The sequence below is a fragment of the Lissotriton vulgaris genome, chromosome 2_2 (genome assembly GCF_964263255.1).
Source record: "Lissotriton vulgaris chromosome 2_2, aLisVul1.2, whole genome shotgun sequence".
Taxonomy (NCBI): Eukaryota; Metazoa; Chordata; class Amphibia; order Caudata; family Salamandridae; genus Lissotriton; species Lissotriton vulgaris.
In genome coordinates, this window is record NC_141688.1 from 98,503,864 (window position 1) to 98,523,213 (window position 19,350).

General features: G+C 45.6%; 1 protein-coding gene across 1 annotated transcript in view; it reads right to left on the reverse strand.

The window, feature by feature from the left end:
- LOC147729083 (Krueppel-like factor 13) overlaps window positions 1-19,350 on the reverse strand; it is a 229,791-nt gene that overhangs the window by 22,812 nt on the left and 187,629 nt on the right. The gene's annotated exons all lie outside the window — the stretch shown is intronic.

Below are 19,350 nucleotides of genomic sequence, written 5' to 3' on the forward strand. Positions count from 1 at the left end.
TGCCCTGCCAGGCGCAGAACACAGTCGGAAGCATCATACGGCGCCTGCCCTTTTCAGTGACAGCTTCTTCAATACACTAATTTGTCTGAGCTGAAACGGAGCTAAGTGAGCTGTGAAGCAAGCCCCGTTCAAATGGCAGGGCTGCAGAGGCCTGTCACAGTCAATCTGGCAGAGGCCTCCTATGCAGTGCCATGCATTAGGGAAAAGGGACAGTGATTGGCCACAGGGTAAGTATTTTAGTTGAAAAAGAGGTTTGAATGACAGTGTGCAACATTCAGACCAGTTTGTCCCGAGGGTGCCTGGTAGGAATAGCAGAGAAGAGGCACTTCATCAGAAGCATTTCCAACTGGCAGTCAAAAAGCAAATATTATTTGAGCTAGGGTGATTATCAGCTTGTGTTATTTGCACCAACATATAAATAATTTATTTTCCTTCTGCTAATGTACAAGTTACAGAAACGAAGATGGCCCCTGTGCAGCTTGACAGACGATAAGTTTCTTACTTGTTTCTATAGTATTTCCACAAACATCCTCCCCCGATGAATAGATGCCCTAAGTTTTTGTAAAGGTAGAGAAAAAAAGTAGACCTAGAAGAGAAATATGTACAATACGTTCTAAAAGAATGTAGAAATTTACTTTGTAGCAACAAAGAGGAAAAATCATGCCCATGCAAAATGAATACAAGCACAGCAAACACTGATTGTATGATTGCCCGAATAGCAGTTGCGCAAAAGTAGCTTTATGCAATCCACCATGCCTACCTAATGAAAGCCATCGTCATAGTTATGTGTTATGAACAAATGATGCAGGAACTTTGTTGCTTGGAGAAACAAGGATTTTTTTTATGACACAGGTAGGAGCTGTCTCCTCCCTTGGCTGGCCAAAGCGGACTGCCAGTTGGTGCCAATCGCCACCCGACATCGAATACCGACCCACAGTCTAAAGCCTCTATTGTTCACGAGGCGTGTAGGGCGTGTGTCCTACACACGGAGAATGTGTAAGGCGCGAGCCGAACATAACATTCCGCTTCACAGTCTTACCAAGTAGGACGTTCATACTCCGGATGCCTTCGGCTACAAAGTCCCTTAAGAAAATTGATATGCTTGGGTCGGGAGAAAAGGATCACCATTGGCCTCATTTGTTAAAACTCATTAAAAAATTAAAAACACATGTTCAGTGATCTCTGTGATGTATACACCTCCCAGTGCCCATGACTCAAAAGCAGTTAACTCTGACCTGGAACAATTGCCCTCTGCCCCATTAAGACATTAGACCCTGCCAGGGTATGTTACCCCTCTCTGCTCCTTAGAGACAATAATGTAAAAGACAGGCAGTGTGGTTTCCGAAGCAGACTCACTGCGACCCTTCCCTCGTAGATCAAGCTGTCATGCTAGCCTACTTGACAATCCCTTATGCTACTCCTTGCTCTCACCGTTCTGTGGTGGAGCACACAGGTCTGCCAGCCACCCTGGAAAACAACATGGTGTTGAGACAACCCAGCAACACACCCTGAGGGAAAGAAATAGAACTGTACATACAAAATAAGGCTGACAGTCTAGTTTTAATACCTTAAAGTGGCTATTGTTATTATAATTTCTTTTTAGGTATTTGCACAACATGTCATTCTAAAATGTAATAAATATTTTCACAAACATGTATATCTGCCTGGAAGCAATCTCTTTTTTAATTCTTTTAAAATATGTGGAGAGTCTGAACCAATCTATCATTAGTAGCACATAGATTACCAGCCCCCAACTAAGGGTAACTTGTACCAAGAAGAAAGATGGAAACGTATAAAGGACAATTGTTGCGAAAGGTGCACAAAGCTAACCTTTGGTAAATACAAAGGAATTTTAAAAGTCCAAAGTGGCTTCTATACAGATGACCATGAACAATGTAATCTCTGGGGAGTACCCATAAGAGACTGCGGGGAATGAGATTTTAATATCAATTTATGATCAATTTAATAACTTATCTCATTCGACAATTTTGGATCGCTTATTTTCTGTCATTGAGTAAAAGACAAACCCCGCATAGGTTAGATAAACCCCATAAACTGACACCACTCTGAAGAACCACTGACAACTGATAAAGTTTAAAAGTTTTATATAGAATCAAAATTTAGAATGCATATACAATCTTCTCAGGATAAATCTCGAAAAGTATACAAAAGAATACAAAATCAATTCCAGAATCAGCAAATTAAAAGCCTCGATATGAAGTGGTTCCTTTGCGTCATCTACAGAAAGAAAAAAAAATAATCAAGTTAAATCTGTCCCTACTCTATACTACGTGACATCCCTACTTCGCAAGTTCCTAACCTAAAAAGGTGTCAGCAGTTTGACTCCCAAAGAAGTTCAAACTCTCTTAACCTCTAAAGGTAACTTAAATTTAAGAAGCAGTACCCTCGCTGCCTACCCATCCGCTCTCTAAGGGTCCTCGGCCTACTGCTCTCTTGCGCTCTGATCTCTCTCTCACTGGACATCTGCTCATGCCATCTGCGCTATCTTATCTCCGGGGTGCTGTCCCTAAAATACACAATCACAGTGTGGGTGGAACGCCCCTTCGACGCCCACCACGGACTTTCCCCGTGAGGTCATCTTCTAGCTTTTTCCTTGCTTCGTCTCTTTCGCCGTCCGTTAAGTTGACCTTTCTTCTTTAGACGCCATCTTCATCTTCTCATTGATGACTTCATTGACATTACAATTGACACTTTCAGATCAAAAGTTTATAACCTTAGTAGAACTTTAATTTTTATAGTTATGTATATAACCTTTCTTGGTCCTGTGAACGGACTTCTCAAAACAAGACTCAAATTCCAAGCGTCTCCTCTCACGTTTAGGCCATAAACTTTGTCCGGCATTGTCACCTTAAATCTAACAAGAACTAGACTCCTTGGCTCTCACGTTCACAGCAAGGCTATTCACGACTCCTGTGAGCCCACTAAATTACAAATAGCGAACTACCCTCCTGCGAACCCTTGGTCAGTCAGGTTAAAATCACAAATGACCTAAACCCTTCTAACATTCTTACAAGAAGCCTTCTACACAATATAACCTTTAACACACATTTATATACAATCGCATTTAGCAAATCCTTTACGTATAAGTGAAGATATTGTACATAGAATATAAACTACGTAGAGTATAATTTTATATTCTCATTGGTTACATCGCCGTGTATGCTCTCTGCACATTTCTTCACATTACATTTCACGCCGTTTCTCTATTTCAAGTTACTCACGTACATGAATTCTACGTTGCACGTTCTACATTTCGTAAGCATTTCTACACATTTCAACATTAGCCCACTACGTATACGGGCCTTCTAAGTCTAATACATGTTCTAAAGTAAATACAGTTACATTTCCTATATTACTTTTGATTATATCGGTTAACTTTATGCTATAAGCGTTAACTTCATATTACGATATACATTTCATTCCTACGTTATACAATGTGCTTGTAAATATGACTCGCATATACATTTTATTCAAATTTCGCTCTCTCAGTTCCCCCCTTTGATGACTTTTAGGAGTCATCACTAAATGCAATTTGAATAAGTCCTTTACACAGAACTAGTTACAACATTCCCTCTTTTCATCGTTTCGAGAGCTCTTAAGCTTTTGTACTGTTGATCTTGTAACGCAGCCAATCTCCTTTCTCGTTCTCTCATTGATTTTTGTAACCGGTTCGACCTATACCATTTATACAATTTTACTAATCCTAATAATGTTATTATACAAATCAATACTATTAATACAGGTTTTAATATATACCATACTATGCTTTTACCAAGGTTGACAAACCAACTCCCAACCTTTCCTACTCCATGACCTACTTTTTCCCAAACATTTATTTTTGATAAATCTTCGATCTCTTGATGAATCTGTGTAATGTTGCTTATGACTTTCTCAAGTGGTTTTGAATTATCAGGAATATAAGTACAACATTCCTGAACCTTCAAAGCCTTACAAACTCCGCCTTCTTTTGCTAATAGTACATCTAAAGCAAGTCGGTTCTGAAGAACCATTGCTCTAATCGACTGCATCTCGCCTTCTACTAGCATTAATGACCTTGCAGTACTTGCAGATAATCTATCTACTACTGTAGCTAGTCTCCTGATTTTAACATCGTTAAGAATTAAACCTAACATAGGAAACATCACTCCAAATACATCTCCAACAACTTCTGCATCTCCTACTTCCCTTTTCGCCCTCGTCGAAGCCTTTCCTTCTATTATCGCTAAATCCTTTGCATGATATATTTTGGGGAAGACAATTGCCAAGTAACACGAACCATACCAATTGTCAGGTAGTTTTACATAGGCATTTCTTCCACATACAAAATACACATTCGGAATAGCTTGCATCCCTTTCATGAAATCTTTCGTATAGTACTCTAATCTAAAAGCATGTTCGCAATTTACTTCACCTACAAATACACTCTCGTACCACGTCTTGCTTCGAGTTAAACATAACTTCCCCTTCTGCGTTCTATCCAATGCTATTGGACCATTGCTACCTTTCTTTTTATGTGCCTTCTCTTCTTCGGTCCAATCTGCTTTCCATTGGCCTGACATTTTTAGAATCTTCTGCCTTCTGTATCGGTCATCTACTTGTCCTATGAACTTTTTCTCAACCTCTGATACTTTGCAAGTTAGATTATTTCTACGTGCGTATGATGTATCTAATGTATCCTATGGAAGAAAGAATTTGGCTAATCTATCCTCCTTTTTGTAATAGTCCCACTTATTCATTTGCTTATAATTCGGAACTTCAGGCAATACCGAATCATAATTTGAAAAGTAGTACTCAAATCCTTCTCTACCATAAAATATACTAAGCAGTAAACTACATGTTATCCCGTAAGTCAGTGGGAGATGATGATATCTAATGCCTTCATCTACAGAAGCCGGCAATTGCATACAAACATAGCAATCTTTGGCCTCCATGGCATCGATATACTCGTACAACAGTTTAGCATATGCGTTTGACCTAAAGTTTCCCTGTGACTCGTCTATGTGTAACCTACGAGCTTCATCTGCCAGTAACGCCTTTTCACGTATCACATTGCTCTCCTCCTTCTTCCCCACAAGAGCAGGTCTCAAAGTCGTTACAGGCTTTACATCTGCTGTTTCTTTATCGCTTTCATGTCCTATTATGTATGATATTGTCACTACTGTAATTATGAGAAAAGTTACTACTGCTATTAGTGTACCTACTATACATTTAGTTTTTCGGTTTGGGTTGCCGTTCTCCATGTTATCAAAAACAGCGTAGCTCGTTCCTTAGCGAAAAGTTCTCTTTTCCAGTCTGTGTTCGCTTTATTTACTTTCTCAGTCTATAAAGTGCTCTTTATCAACAAAAAGTCTCTTTTTTGCAACCAATGTCTTTTTCCCTTTAGCAACAGACAACCCTAACCCTTCTCCGTCCTCTAAATGTAATCCCTAATTTTATTCTTCTTTCCACTCGGCGCTAGGTTATCTTCTTTTTTATAGCTTATATACAAAAGTCCTTTATGCATCAACAATTATTCTCGTACCTGCAGCTTTCACAACAATTCCCAATAATTCAAAACGAATGACTTTTTCTTCTTCTTCTGGAATTTGATGACCAAAAGTCGGAAACTGTAATCTATTTAACACTAGATCTTGAATTTGACTCAAATATGGGGGCATGGGAAGTGTGAAAGTCAGTAACCCCTCAGTCTCGAGTCCAGGCGTCAACATCCATATCTCCACTGCCACAAATGGATCGTGATCGATTACTTTCACTTTCTTCACTCTCCCAGATTTCTGTCCCCAAGACATCTGCTAGATAAATCCACTCTGGGGTGGCGTACCTTCTGCAGGGCACACGTACCCTTCTTGATCGTCTTGGACTCTCAGTTCCCGAGTCTGTGGTTTCCTCTTCCTGATCCGATTCTTCAGCGATCGGGACAAGAGCTTTTTCTTGATCTGCTTTTAAGCTTGGCCTTCTCCTTCTCTCCGGCCAACTAGCTTCATCACTCCTTGTCCTCCCGCTCCTTGTTCTTGGACTTGTCTCTTGGTCACTTTCTGCTTGTTCAGTGTCTGATTCGATCTCCCAATTACTCTCTTCTCCTGAGGCGACTTCGGTCCCACTGGTGTCCTGACCTTCGTCAACCTGTTCCGTCTCAGTCTCAGCCTCTTCGATCACTTCCACGGCTTGGCTTTCCCCCTCTATGGCTTCTCCACTTTCCGCTGGATTCTCATCCGAGAGAGGAGCTGTTTCTTCTAGAGGTGTTGGCACTCTTCGGGTGTGTGAGGCATGTATCCAGTTTGGCAGGCCTCCACACTTTACTGCAGTATTCGTCACAAGTATGACTTGAAATGGTCCTCTCCAGCGCACGTCTAAGCAGTTCTTCCTGACGTGTTTTTTCACCAAAACCCAGTCCCCCGGACTCAGGTCATGGCACAAATCTTGTGCTGATGGAACCTCTGCAGCCTGGACCTGGAGGGACACAGAATTAACGGCGTCAGATAGTCCCTTACAGTAGTCCAAGATCAAATCGTCTGTGATGTTCACTAGGGCTGCAGTCGGAACCGATGGCAATCTCATGGCTCTCCCCATTAGCACTTCATGAGGAGAGAGACCTGTTTTTCTATCTGGTGTGCTACGTATGCTCATAAGAACCACTGGAAGTGCGTCTGGCCAACTCAGGGATGTTGATGAACAAACTTTGGCAAGTCTGGACTTGATTGTACTGTTGATTTGCTCTACTATCCCTGAAGCTTCCGGTCGATAGCTGCAATGTAATTTCTGATCGATACCCAAAGCTGAACATAGCATCTTTACTATTTCGCTGTTAAAATGAGTTCCTCTGTCCGATTCCAAAGAGGATGGCACCCCAAACCTCGGTATTAACTCTCTAAGTAACAATTTTACTACTGTAAGTGTATCGCACCTACGTGTAGGGTAAGCCTCAACCCATCTAGAAAATATGCAAACAATCACTAAAACGTATCTGAGTCTATTGCACTTAGGCATTTCTATGAAGTCAAGCTGCATTCTATTGAAAGGCCCCCCAGACCTCCCAATGTGACTCAATGTGACCGGTGTTCTCTTGCCCACGTTTAGTTGCTGACAGATCGCACATCGCTGACACACTGCTTCTGCCGCTACTCTAAACTTCGGGTTAAACCACGTTTGTCTGAACACTCTTACCATAGCATCTCTACCTATGTGTGCTGATCCATGCAATTTCCTTGCCATTGGACTAACAAGTTCATTTGGTAAAACTGCCCTCCCATCGGCAGAGATCCAAAAATTCATCTCACTTCTAGTACAACCCGCTGTTTCCCAACTCTTTTTCTCATCATCTGGTGCATTTTCCTGAACACTCTTTAGCTCATCCCACGTATCTACAGTATCCAACAACATTGTCAATTCAGTTCTTTCTTGGATTCCCCCCACTTTTACATCAGTGTGAGAATATCCCTGTTCTGCGCAGTAACGCGCTACTTCATCCGCATAGCGGTTACCTTGTGACACACAATCTACATTTTTTGTATGCGCAGCACATTTGACAACTGCAATGGCTGACGGACCTTGCAATGCCTCTAACAATAGTCTCACAAATTCTCCATTCCTAATAGGAGAACCCGAGGAGGTCATGTAACCTCTTTGAGACCATAACTGCCCGTAATCATGAACTACCCCGAAACCATACTGGCTATCGGTGTATATGGTGACTCGAAGTTTGTCGCCTGCTAAACAAGCACGCGTCAAAGCAACAATTTCAGCTACCTGAGCGGAGTGTACTCCTTCCAGGCAAGCGGCTTCTATTACTCTCGTAATTGTGCAAACTGCATAAGCTGCTCTCAGCTGACCGATATCGTCTCTTACACATGAACCATCAACATAGAATATTTCATCGGGGTCAGCCAATGGCTCATCTACGATATCGGGTCTCGGTTTGGTGCATAGTTCAGTCACATCAAGGCAATCATGATCTGTACAAATTTCATCATCTATCTCATTTGGAAGTGGCATCAAAGTTGCAGGATTCAAGACGGAGCATCTTTTTAGGGTCATATTCTCGGCAGCCAGTATGACTTGCTCATAGCGTGTGAGCCTGCTATTTGTCAGATGCTGAGTCTTAGTCCTGGTCATTAACAATTCTACAGAATGTGGTACGTACACCACTAACTGATGTCCCATTACCACGCTTTCAGAACGTTCAATGCTGACACCCGTTGCAGCTACGGATTTGAGACATCCGGGCAACGCTGCGGCTACTGGATCTAATGTAGCCGAAAAATACGCAACTGGCCTACGCGCATCTCCATGTATCTGGGCCAAAACTGCTAAAGCGCATCCCTCTCTTTCGCAGCAGTAAAGCAAAAATGGTTTTGTGTAATCAGGCATTCCTAAAGCCGGGGCGCGACATAAGTCCTCCCTCAGCTGCAAAAACGCCATCAGACAATCTTTGTCCCATGGTACCGGATCACTTACTCCTTTGTGCGTCAGTTGTAATAAAGGTTTTGCCTTCAGTGAGAAGTTAGCTATCCACTGCCGACAGTAACCGACCATGCCTAGAAACATCCTGACTTCTCTTTGTGTCGTAGGCGCGTTCATTTTCATGATCGCCTCTATTCTGTCTGGAGACACCTTCCGCTTTCCCTTTTCAATCCTATGGCCCAAGTATTGCACTTCAGTCTTACAATACTGTAATTTACTTGGAGACACCTTGTGTCCATTCTCGGCCAAGTGATTCAGTAAGGTTATGGTGTCTACTCTGCAAGCTTCCTCAGTTTCTGACGCAACTAGGAGGTCGTCTATGTACTGGACTAGAACCGAATTCTTGGGCAGTACTAGACTTTCAAGATTTCTTTTTAATTGCTGGTTAAAGATCGATGGGCTTTCTGTATACCCCTGAGGGATACGACACCATGTTAAAACGCGATCTTCCAGCTTAAAAGCGAAAAGATACTGACTCTCTTCATCTAAAGGAATCGAAAAGAAAGCCTGGCACAAATCTATCACGGTAAACCATTCAGCTTGGAACGGTATCTGAAATAATATCACTGATGGATTCGGTACCACTGGACAACATGAGACAACAATATTATTAATCTTTCGAAGATCCTGCACTATTCTGTACTTTCCACTAGGCTTCTGCAAACCCATAATCGGGGAGTTACATGGACTACCCACGATCTCTTTCAGTATTCCCTGTTTAATCATGGATTCGATCACAGGCTTTATTCCTGCAATCGTCTCTGGTGTCAACTTGTATTGTGGTGTTCTTGGATATTCGGCATTGAGTCTTACCAAGATCTTTACTGGTTCTACTCCTTTAATCAATCCTATTTCCTCTCCAGTAAAATCCCACACCTCAGCTGACACTTTCTCCCTCAGATCCTGTGGAAGCTCCTCCACTGTTCCCTCCTCCTCCTCCTCCACTGAACCACCTTCCCTCCTGAGGCACAGCCGGGAGCCACGCTACTCTATTTGCTTTTAAAACTGATTACTTGTGTGATTTGTGTGATTTTAAAACACTGTTTACCTTGTGTGCAACGAAGGATTCATCTTGGCCACTCCCAGACCCCCCAAACAGCCGACTCAGCGCTGCAGCGGGCGGGCGAGACCAGCCTTGATTGCAATTGCCGCCTCTCTCGCGTGATTAGGCCACGCCCACTTATTTAGGCCACGCCCCCTTCGCCGAGCGCATTTAAGCACTGAGAACCAGCGCTCGCTTGAACCACCTTCCCTCCTGAGGCACAGCCGGGAGCCACGCTACTCTATTTGCTTTTAAAACTGATTACTTGTGTGATTTGTGTGATTTTAAAACACTGTTTACCTTGTGTGCAACGAAGGATTCATCTTGGCCACTCCCAGACCCCCCAAACAGCCGACTCAGCGCTGCAGCGGGCGGGCGAGACCAGCCTTGATTGCAATTGCCGCCTCTCTCGCGTGATTAGGCCACGCCCACTTATTTAGGCCACGCCCCCTTCGCCGAGCGCATTTAAGCACTGAGAACCAGCGCTCGCTTGAACCACCTTCCCTCCCGAGGCACAGCCGGGAGCCACGCTACTCTATTTGCTTTTAAAACTGATTACTTGTGTGATTTGTGTGATTTTAAAACACTGTTTACCTTGTGTGCAACGAAGGATTCATCTTGGCCACTCCCAGACCCCCCAAACAGCCGACTCAGCGCTGCAGCGGGCGGGCGAGACCAGCCTTGATTGCAATTGCCGCCTCTCTCGCGTGATTAGGCCACGCCCACTTATTTAGGCCACGCCCCCTTCGCCGAGCGCATTTAAGCACTGAGAACCAGCGCTCGCTTGAACCACCTTCCCTTCCGAGGCACAGCCGGGAGCCACGCTACTCTATTTGCTTTTAAAACTGATTACTTGTGTGATTTGTGTGATTTTAAAACACTGTTTACCTTGTGTGCAACGAAGGATTCATCTTGGCCACTCCCAGACCCCCCAAACAGCCGACTCAGCGCTGCAGCGGGCGGGCGAGACCAGCCTTGATTGCAATTGCCGCCTCTCTCGCGTGATTAGGCCACGCCCACTTATTTAGGCCACACCCCCTTCCAACCCCCCATTCACTTGTATTTAGGATGTGTCCATACCGGAAGCGCAGCGGACGAGCGCAGCGGGCGCGCCGACTGCGCGCCGAAGGCGCGCCTAAGGCAAGCCCGTCTGCGCCCGTCCGGGGCCGGACGGGGCCCGGGCCATGTCACTCTGCCCAAATTACTATTACCCTCACTCCCAGGGACCTGATTGCTCTACACTCTGTGAGGCCACTGGACACCACCAGCTCTATATGCCTGCAACAACTAGGTATCTATCAACCCCGGAGTACTTTTCCTGAGCTACAGTCCCTCCCGTCCCTTCTCACTTCCGAACCCTCAGCTCTTCCTGCTCCTCCTAAACCCCCACTCGCTCAGGTACCCGCTAATATGGAATTGGCGGTTATCTACCTTAATACTCGTTCACTTGTCAGACACCATCTTGACATCTTCCACCTCCTAGACTCGGACCGACCCGATATTCTTCTCCTAACCGAGACTTGGCTGACTGAGGACTCCTCCCCAGACATTCTAGCAGCCATCCCTCCAGGATATTATATACTCCATGCTAATAGGCCTACCGGCAAACTAGGAGGCGGCGTAGCCGCCATTATCAATCTCTCCCTCAGGTTCACTTCCCTCTCCCTCCTTAACATCCCTCAGGTGGACTGTCTGGGAATTAGACTCGTATCTTCTGTCTCCCCTCTTACCTGTGTTTTGGTTTACCGTCCCCCACAATCTATGCCCAATTTTTATTCGAACTTTGGTGACCTGCTCTCCCAGCTCACCATCAACAATTCTAAACTCCTAGTCCTGGGAGACTTCAATTACTGGCCATCAGACACCCATGAAAGCCCCCAATCCCTGGCTTTCACCGATCTTCTAACTGGGCTTAATGGTATCCAACACATTCATTTACCCACTCACTCCAAGGGCCACACCCTTGACCAGGTGTGGACCTATAACCTTGAAATCAAGTCGCTCACGATCTCACCTTGCCTCTGGTCCGACCACCATTTAATCTCTTTTCTCCTCCTGGTTCCTCCCCCGCCCCCTCGCAGCCGAGGCCCTTGCCTCCAAGCTCGCAACTGGAACAAAGCAGACCATGACCTATTCCTCACCTCTTTATCATCCTCGGTTCCGGCCGCTCTTGGCCCCATTGACTCCCAAGAAGCTGCACTAGTCGACTGGCTAGAATATGCCAGCGACAAGGTTGCCCCTCTTAAACTAATAAGATCCAAGCGCCCCCACGACGCACATCGATGGTTTTCTGATAGCCTTAAAACCTTAAAACTAGGTCTCCGCCAGGCCGAGCGCCACTGGCGCAGAAACTACGACCCCGTAAAGAAATTACCCCTTCTAAAATTATTGGGAGAGTACAAACTAGCCATTTCTGCTGCAAAAACCGCCTACTTTTCCACCAAAATCCTTAACTCTGCGCAGAAATCTAAAGATATCTTTGCAATCGTAGACGAGCTCTCACACCCGGATAGGGTAACTCTCAAACCTCTTCCGTCTCAAGCACTCTGCGACTCCCTCAACTGTTTCTTTATAGAAAAAATTATTAAAATCAAAAATAGCATCTCCTCCGCTCCCCCGGCTACACCATTAACTGAGGTTGCACCACCTGTCAACCCTCATTCTTTGACTCAGTTCCCCCCGATATCAGAAGAAGTCTTCATCAGTCTGCTTAATAAAGTCTCCTCTGGCTCCCCCACAGACTGCTGCCCCCCGCGATTCTCCGGGCTGCCTTTTCAGCCTGCCCCACCCCTCCACTGGCCCTCCTGAACAACTCCCTTCTGCTCGGTGAGGTTCCCAGTCAGTTTAAGAACGCGGAAGTAGTACCCATCCTGAAGAAACCCAGCGCTGACCCTACGATCATGGCCAACTTCCGTCCCATTTCCCTCCTTCCCTACCTTAGTAAGGTACTTGAGTCATATGTCACCAGCATCCTCAGTTCCTTTGTTGAGGACTCCAACTTCCTGGACCCCCAACAGGCTGGGTTTAGACCAGCCCATTCAACTGAGGCGGTCATTCTCTCTGTTATGGAGGAACTCCGCAGAGGTGCTGACTCTAACGCCAGCCAAGCCTTAATCCTCCTGGACTTGTCGGCAGCCTTTGACACGGTCGACCACTCCATCTTGGTCGACCGTGTCAAGGAGGCTGGTATTGGAGGGACGGCCCTTGATTGGGTTTGTTCCTTTTTGACGAACCGCCACCAATCTGTTCGAATTTCCCAATTCTCGGCGGACAGGATGAAACTCACCTGCGGAGTCCCGCAGGGCTCGTCTTTGTCTCCACTCCTTTTTAATTTATACCTTACCCCCCTGATCCGCTCCCTCCGGGGCAGGAATGTCACTGCATTTAATTATGCAGATGACATTCAGCTCATCTTCAACCTTGACTCGCAGGAAGCGGCCCAGGATTTCCAGTCCACCCTTTGCCATATCAGCGACTGGATGGGCGCTCACCACCTTAAGCTTAACCCCGACAAGACGGAGCTCGTTCTTGTCGGAGGGCCAGCCAATCCATGGAACTCCACCTTCTGGCCCCTCTCCCTTGGCCCCCCTCCTAGTCCCGCTGAAAAAGTAAAAAGCCTAGGGGTCTACATCTCACAAGATCTTTCTATGAATCATCAGATCAGCGCTACAGTATCCTCCTGCTTCCACCAGCTCAGAAAAATCCGGAAAATAGCTCACTTCCTGACCACTGAAGCTCTCACCCTGGCACTGTTGGCGCTAGTCATCTCTCGGATCGACTACGCCAACGCCCTATACGCAGGCATTCCACAATATCAAATAAAGAGACTTCAGTTAATCCAGAATCAGGCCGCCCGTCTTATCCATCGTCAGCCAAAACATCACCACGTTCGTCCCCTCCTCAAAGCCCTTCATTGGCTTCCTGTGTCGGAGCGCTGTAAGTTCAAACTTGGCTGCCTAACCCATAAATCCCTGGCCGGTATCGGCCCCTCTTTCATCTCCTCTCTTCTTCATCCGTACGCCCCCCCCAGACACCTCCGTTCCTCCCATCACGCCCTCCTCCAGACACCTAGGTACAGGCGTAAAAAGCACGGAGGTCTTAGATTCTCCTTCTTGGCCCCCTCACTCTGGAACTCCCTACCTTTAGACCTCAGACTCTCCTCTTCCTATCCTCACTTTCGCTCTCTCCTAAAAACTCACCTTTTCCGCGGTGTCTATACATAAAGTTCTTCTCTCTTCCCTCTTTGCCTCCTCCTGGGTTGGTGATCAGCGCCAAGAAACCGTCCGGTGAACGCAGCGCTATACAAATCCTTTTTACATTACATTACATTACATTACTGTTAAGGTAGGATATAGTTCCACGCACTCCTGCGAGTCTACAACCTTAAAATCGGCATCCTCATCATTGGTCTGCACTTCTACTCCTTCAGGTGTGCAATGTATTGTGCAATTCAGTTTACACAACAGATCTCTTCCTAGCAAACACACAGGGCTAGAATCACAGATCACAAACTGATGTTCGTCACTGTAATTCCCTATCTTCACTGACACTGGTTCGGTCAGAGGATTCGTCATCCTCTTGTTTGCGACTCCTACCACCTGAATCGTCTCTCCCGATATTGGCAGACCTGGGACTACCGCTGATCTCAGCGTGGATCGAGTGGCCCCCGTATCCACCAAAAAGGTTGTAGGACATCCAGCTACTTCAGCCTCTACGTATGGTCCTCTCTGATCTACTTCCAGGGCTGCTCCTAAAGTACAGTCTTCCTCCCTATTCACTCGTTGCCCTGTAAGAGGATCAACGTAGTAGCATTCTTCTCCTCCTACAAACAATGGCATTTGTCTATAGGTTTTCCCTGCATTTGTGATGCGAGGTGGTTGAGGAAACGGGGCTCGAGGAGTCTGAGTCCCCCCTTTGATAAACTTTCCCTTCGGGACTGCGGCTCCCTTAACCACGTTGGTCTGTACCTCTTCCTCCTCTTGTTCTAATTCCCCTGTCTCAACATTGTAAGGACACTCGCGTCTCCAATGTCCCACCTCATTACACTGATGGCACCTCGTCTTTTTCAGTGTCGCAATATCCATTCTTGGCCTTGGTCTTTCCTCCCCATCTCTGCTTTGATTATTCTGTTTCTTTGCTTGCGTTCCTGTTCCCTGTTGCCGCTGTCCACCCTTTCCAGCTGCTTGCATTTGTACCAGCATTAGCTTTTCCTTGAGTTTCTTTGCCTTTGAATCTATTTCATCGCTACAGTACCTTGCATACCTCAGAATCTCATCTAAAGGTTTGTTCTGCCAACAGATCAAATGCTGTTGTATCATCAGGCTTATGTCTGGTCTCAATCCTAAAACAAACTTCGACACAAACTGTCCTATGTCCTTAGGATCCATTACATCTAACCCACTGTATTGTTTAAATGCTTTCAGTAGCCTCTCATAGAATTCGTGAACTGTTTCTTTAGGCTCCTGAGTTGTTCGATCTATCTTAACCCAGTCTATGTCTTGTACTGGCACTTTCTCTTTTAGCCATGTTATTACTCTTTCGTACTTTTCCATGACTCTAACTGATGGACCATTCGTCTGGGTATCTCTCGGAGGCTCGCAAGTGGGCCATTCAATACTAAGTTTGCATGCCGTCCACAAATCTCCGGGTACTACGATATCGAACAATGTGTTCAAATCGATCCACAGCACCTTAGAGAACTTCACGAACCTCTCTACCTGCTTGTACCACTCTACGGGGTTTTCTCTTAACTTGGGGAAAGAGTTAGTGAATGCCGCTAAATCCCCCCTACTCCAAGGTACATGAACGTAGTTTCCGTTCGCGATTTCTCGCAAAGGGAAAGCTTCCATTCACATTAGGTCTGTATCTTGGGACTTTACAATTGCACTTCTTCTGACAGATCCCCTCTTAGACCATTTTTCCTCCCATCTATCCAGATCTCTCCATATTCTAATGCACATGACTAGTTCCCTTATGTGTACTCTTAGTCCAATTGTTCTACGTTCATCTAGATCTTGATCTGTGCAATTTAGCCTATGATTGGGCTGTAGAGCTTTAGTTCGTGACATGTCTATCATATACTTCTCCGCTAATTCAGATAGTTTTTCATGAGCTGCCCTTGCCTTCCGAGTAACATCTTTGGATAAGAACAATATTTCATCTGGTGCGTACAGTTCCAACCTCTCTATTGCCACTGTGCCGTCAATTATTTCATCCAAGTCTGATTTTAAACTCATTACATCAATCCGTCTTGCTTTTATTTCAGCTCTCAGTATATCAGTCCTAGGTGGTTCGCTCATACCCCTCTCACCTCCACTATGCGCCCTACGCCTAAACACGGGTGAATTATGAGGAGTTTTCCTTCCATCTCTTTGTTCCCACCTCTCTAGATCCCAAGCCTTTCCATCTTCCCGTGGGGTGTGGTGGAACATAACTCCATCCCCCATCCCTACATTGCGCCTTTTCGGCTCGGTTTCTCCAGATACGAGATAGGATCCACCGTTCTGTTCAAAACCACTGTAACTCGCTTGCTGTCTGGTGTCGCTCAATAAACGATAAGGTCCTTCATGGCCCTCCATGCTCCCGCGATCGCGATGCTGATCACCAGAAGTATGGCGAGACGTTTCGCGACTCCCTATATTCTCATGACTTCGCTCGCGATCACCGGATGCATGGCGAGACCCTTCACGACTCTCCATGTTCCCGTGATTCCAATGTTGCACTGTTTCACCCGGGGTATGGTGAGTGCATCTGAAAGTATTTCGGTACTCCTGCGTCCTTCGTTCCCCCTCACTAAAGGTGACGCGAGGCACTTCGCCACACCCTGCACTCCTGTCGTCGCACATTTGCCTATTGCTGCTGCTAGTATGGCAAGTATCTCCTCTGCTTCCTTGACTCCCTTTCTCCCACTCAGGGCTACTTTCGCCAGCTCCGCAGTGAGAGAGAATCCTGTTATCCTGATCACTCCATTCTGCTCCTGTTTCTAATCTTTTATTCTGAGTCTCTTCGGCAGCATCCCATTCTCTCAAATACTCCCTTAATTCCTTATAGGATTTCGGTTTCGGTCCCCTCAGATCCATCTGTCCTCTTTGACTCCCTTGTTCTATCCAGGGACCTGTTGCGGCATCTAATGGGGTACTCCGACTCATCGGTGCTAGTATCTGCCTCTGAGGATTTATCATGGTATTCCTATTCTCCATCTCTGCCCTTTCCCTGTCCCATCGTGCCTGTTCCTCCTGCTGGACCCCTTCTGGGTTGTAGATTGACACTATAGGGCCTATGGTAACAGGTACTTGTAGAGCGTCTGGCAATTGATATGACCTTGCATGCTGCGTTTCTGGCACCTTCTGGACCACAAATCTTCCCACTACTCTCTGTTCGGAACTAGATTGAGGTACTTCCTCATCTTTCTTGACATCCCACTCTGTTACTGGGAGTGATTTATATTCCCCCCATCTAGCTCCGTCCCCTTGCTGCAATACGGGACTTGCAACTTCGCTGTTGTACGGAAGAGGTCTATCCGTTAATAGCCTCTCTATCAGATCCTCCTCCGTCTCGCTTTCCTCATCTTCCTCTAGAGGTTTCTTTTCTCCCGTAACTTCTAGCATCGGGTACAGTTTGTCTGCTTCTATCCTTTGTACCCTCCACTTTTTGGCTTCCTCATCCCATTTAGCATCCTGCACTGCCTTTACTGATCGTCTCACTCTTTCTTGGCGCCTCTTTACGCTCTTTTCATGTGCTGCTCTAAACCATGCACTAAGGGCTTCGAACTGTGTTGGCCTCGGTAGAGGTCTCGTTGCAAGCATTACCGCTTTCAGTTCGTTCAACACGTCTAGCTTAAACGTACCGAATCTCGGAAACGTCAGTTCCTTATTCCCTTCAGTTAGCCTATTCCACTCGGAGATCCATAGTATCGAGTGTAAGCCTACATTTACTGCCATATGATAAGCTGGTGTGCCTTCTGGTGGAGCTTCTTCTCCGGCATATAAGTTTCTTCTATTCCTCCTAAAGATTGCTCTTAAACTCTTAAAACACTTCATTTTCGCTACTCTACTATTTTCCTCTTTCTCTTCCTTGTTTATGTCCCAATGATAAACCAACCAATCCCTACGCGGCTCTCGCTAAATCGGCCTATCCTAGTGCGACTCTACGCTGACCGACCAATCTCAGCGCAGCTCTTCGCTGACGTATGACAAGCTAACCAATCTCAGCGCGGTTCTATGCTAACGTCACTCGTTCCCTCTACAGCAGTTCTCCTTCTTTCTCAACTCGTCTCACGATCTCGCATGCGTTTTCATTCATACACCGAAAAATGATTACTTCCGTCCAAGCGATCACTTTTCTCTGACTGTACGGCCACAGTCTAACTGTAATTGCTACCTTAACTGACGAAACGTCTTCCCTCTTACGGTCAGACAATCGCCTCAACTGATAGGTTACTTACACACAGTAACGTACGACCAGCGTCCGTTACTCATTCACTCACTCATACGCACCCCCTATCATCGGTCTGTCGGGCGATCAATGGTACCTCATGACCCCCTTTCAATGGTAGACAAATTACTCTGGGTGTTCGATACACCCGAACCACTTAAGTCCTTCCCTGGAGCTTAAGATTTCATCCGGTTGCGCGCGCTCACAACCTTCCCTCAATCACTCTACAGGCATTCAACTCCGCTTGACATTACAACACAAGTACAACACAAAACACCGCAATCTGGCAACGCATGACCCTTATACTCACTCTCGACCGACTCTGCTGCTTTTTCTCTCGATGCACCGTCAGCACCGTCTTCGGCTGGGATTCTTCTTCTGGTCGTCGATGACTAGGGACCTTGGGGTAAACTAAACCTGACCTAGGTTGTCTTCCTCAAGAAGAAAACCATCCTCTGCTACCAACTGCGGGGAATGAGATTTTAATATCAATTTATGATCAATTTAATAACTTATCTCATTCGACAATTTTGGATCGCTTATTTTCTGTCATTGAGTAAAAGACAAACCCCGCATAGGTTAGATAAACCCCATAAACTGACGCCACTCTGAAGAACCACTGACAACTGATAAAGTTTAAAAGTTTTATATAGAATCAAAATTTAGAATGCATATACAATCTTCTCAGGATAAATCTCGAAAAGTATACAAAAGAATACAAAATCAATTCCAGAATCAGCAAATTAAAATCCTCGATATGAAGTGGTTCCTTTGCGTCATCTACAGAAAGAAAAAAAAATAATCAAGTTAAATCTGTCCCTACTCTATACTACGTGACATCCCTACTTCGCAAGTTCCTAACCTAAAAAGGTGTCAGCAGTTTGACTCCCAAAGAAGTTCAAACTCTCTTAACCTCTAAAGGTAACTTAAATTTAAGAAGCAGTACCCTCGCTGCCTACCCATCCGCTCTCTAAGGGTCCTCGGCCTACTGCTCTCTTGCGCTCTGATCTCTCTCTCACTGGACATCTGCTCATGCCATCTGCGCTATCTTATCTCCGGGGTGCTGTCCCTAAAATACACAATCACAGTGTGGGTGGAACGCCCCTTCGACGCCCACCACGGACTTTCCCCGTGAGGTCATCTTCTAGCTTTTTCCTTGCTTCGTCTCTTTCGCCGTCCGTTAAGTTGACCTTTCTTCTTTAGACGCCATCTTCATCTTCTCATTGATGACTTCATTGACATTACAATTGACACTTTCAGATCAAAAGTTTATAACCTTAGTAGAACTTTAATTTTTATAGTTATGTATATAACCTTTCTTGGTCCTGTGAACGGACTTCTCAAAACAAGACTCAAATTCCAAGCGTCTCCTCTCACGTTTAGGCCATAAACTT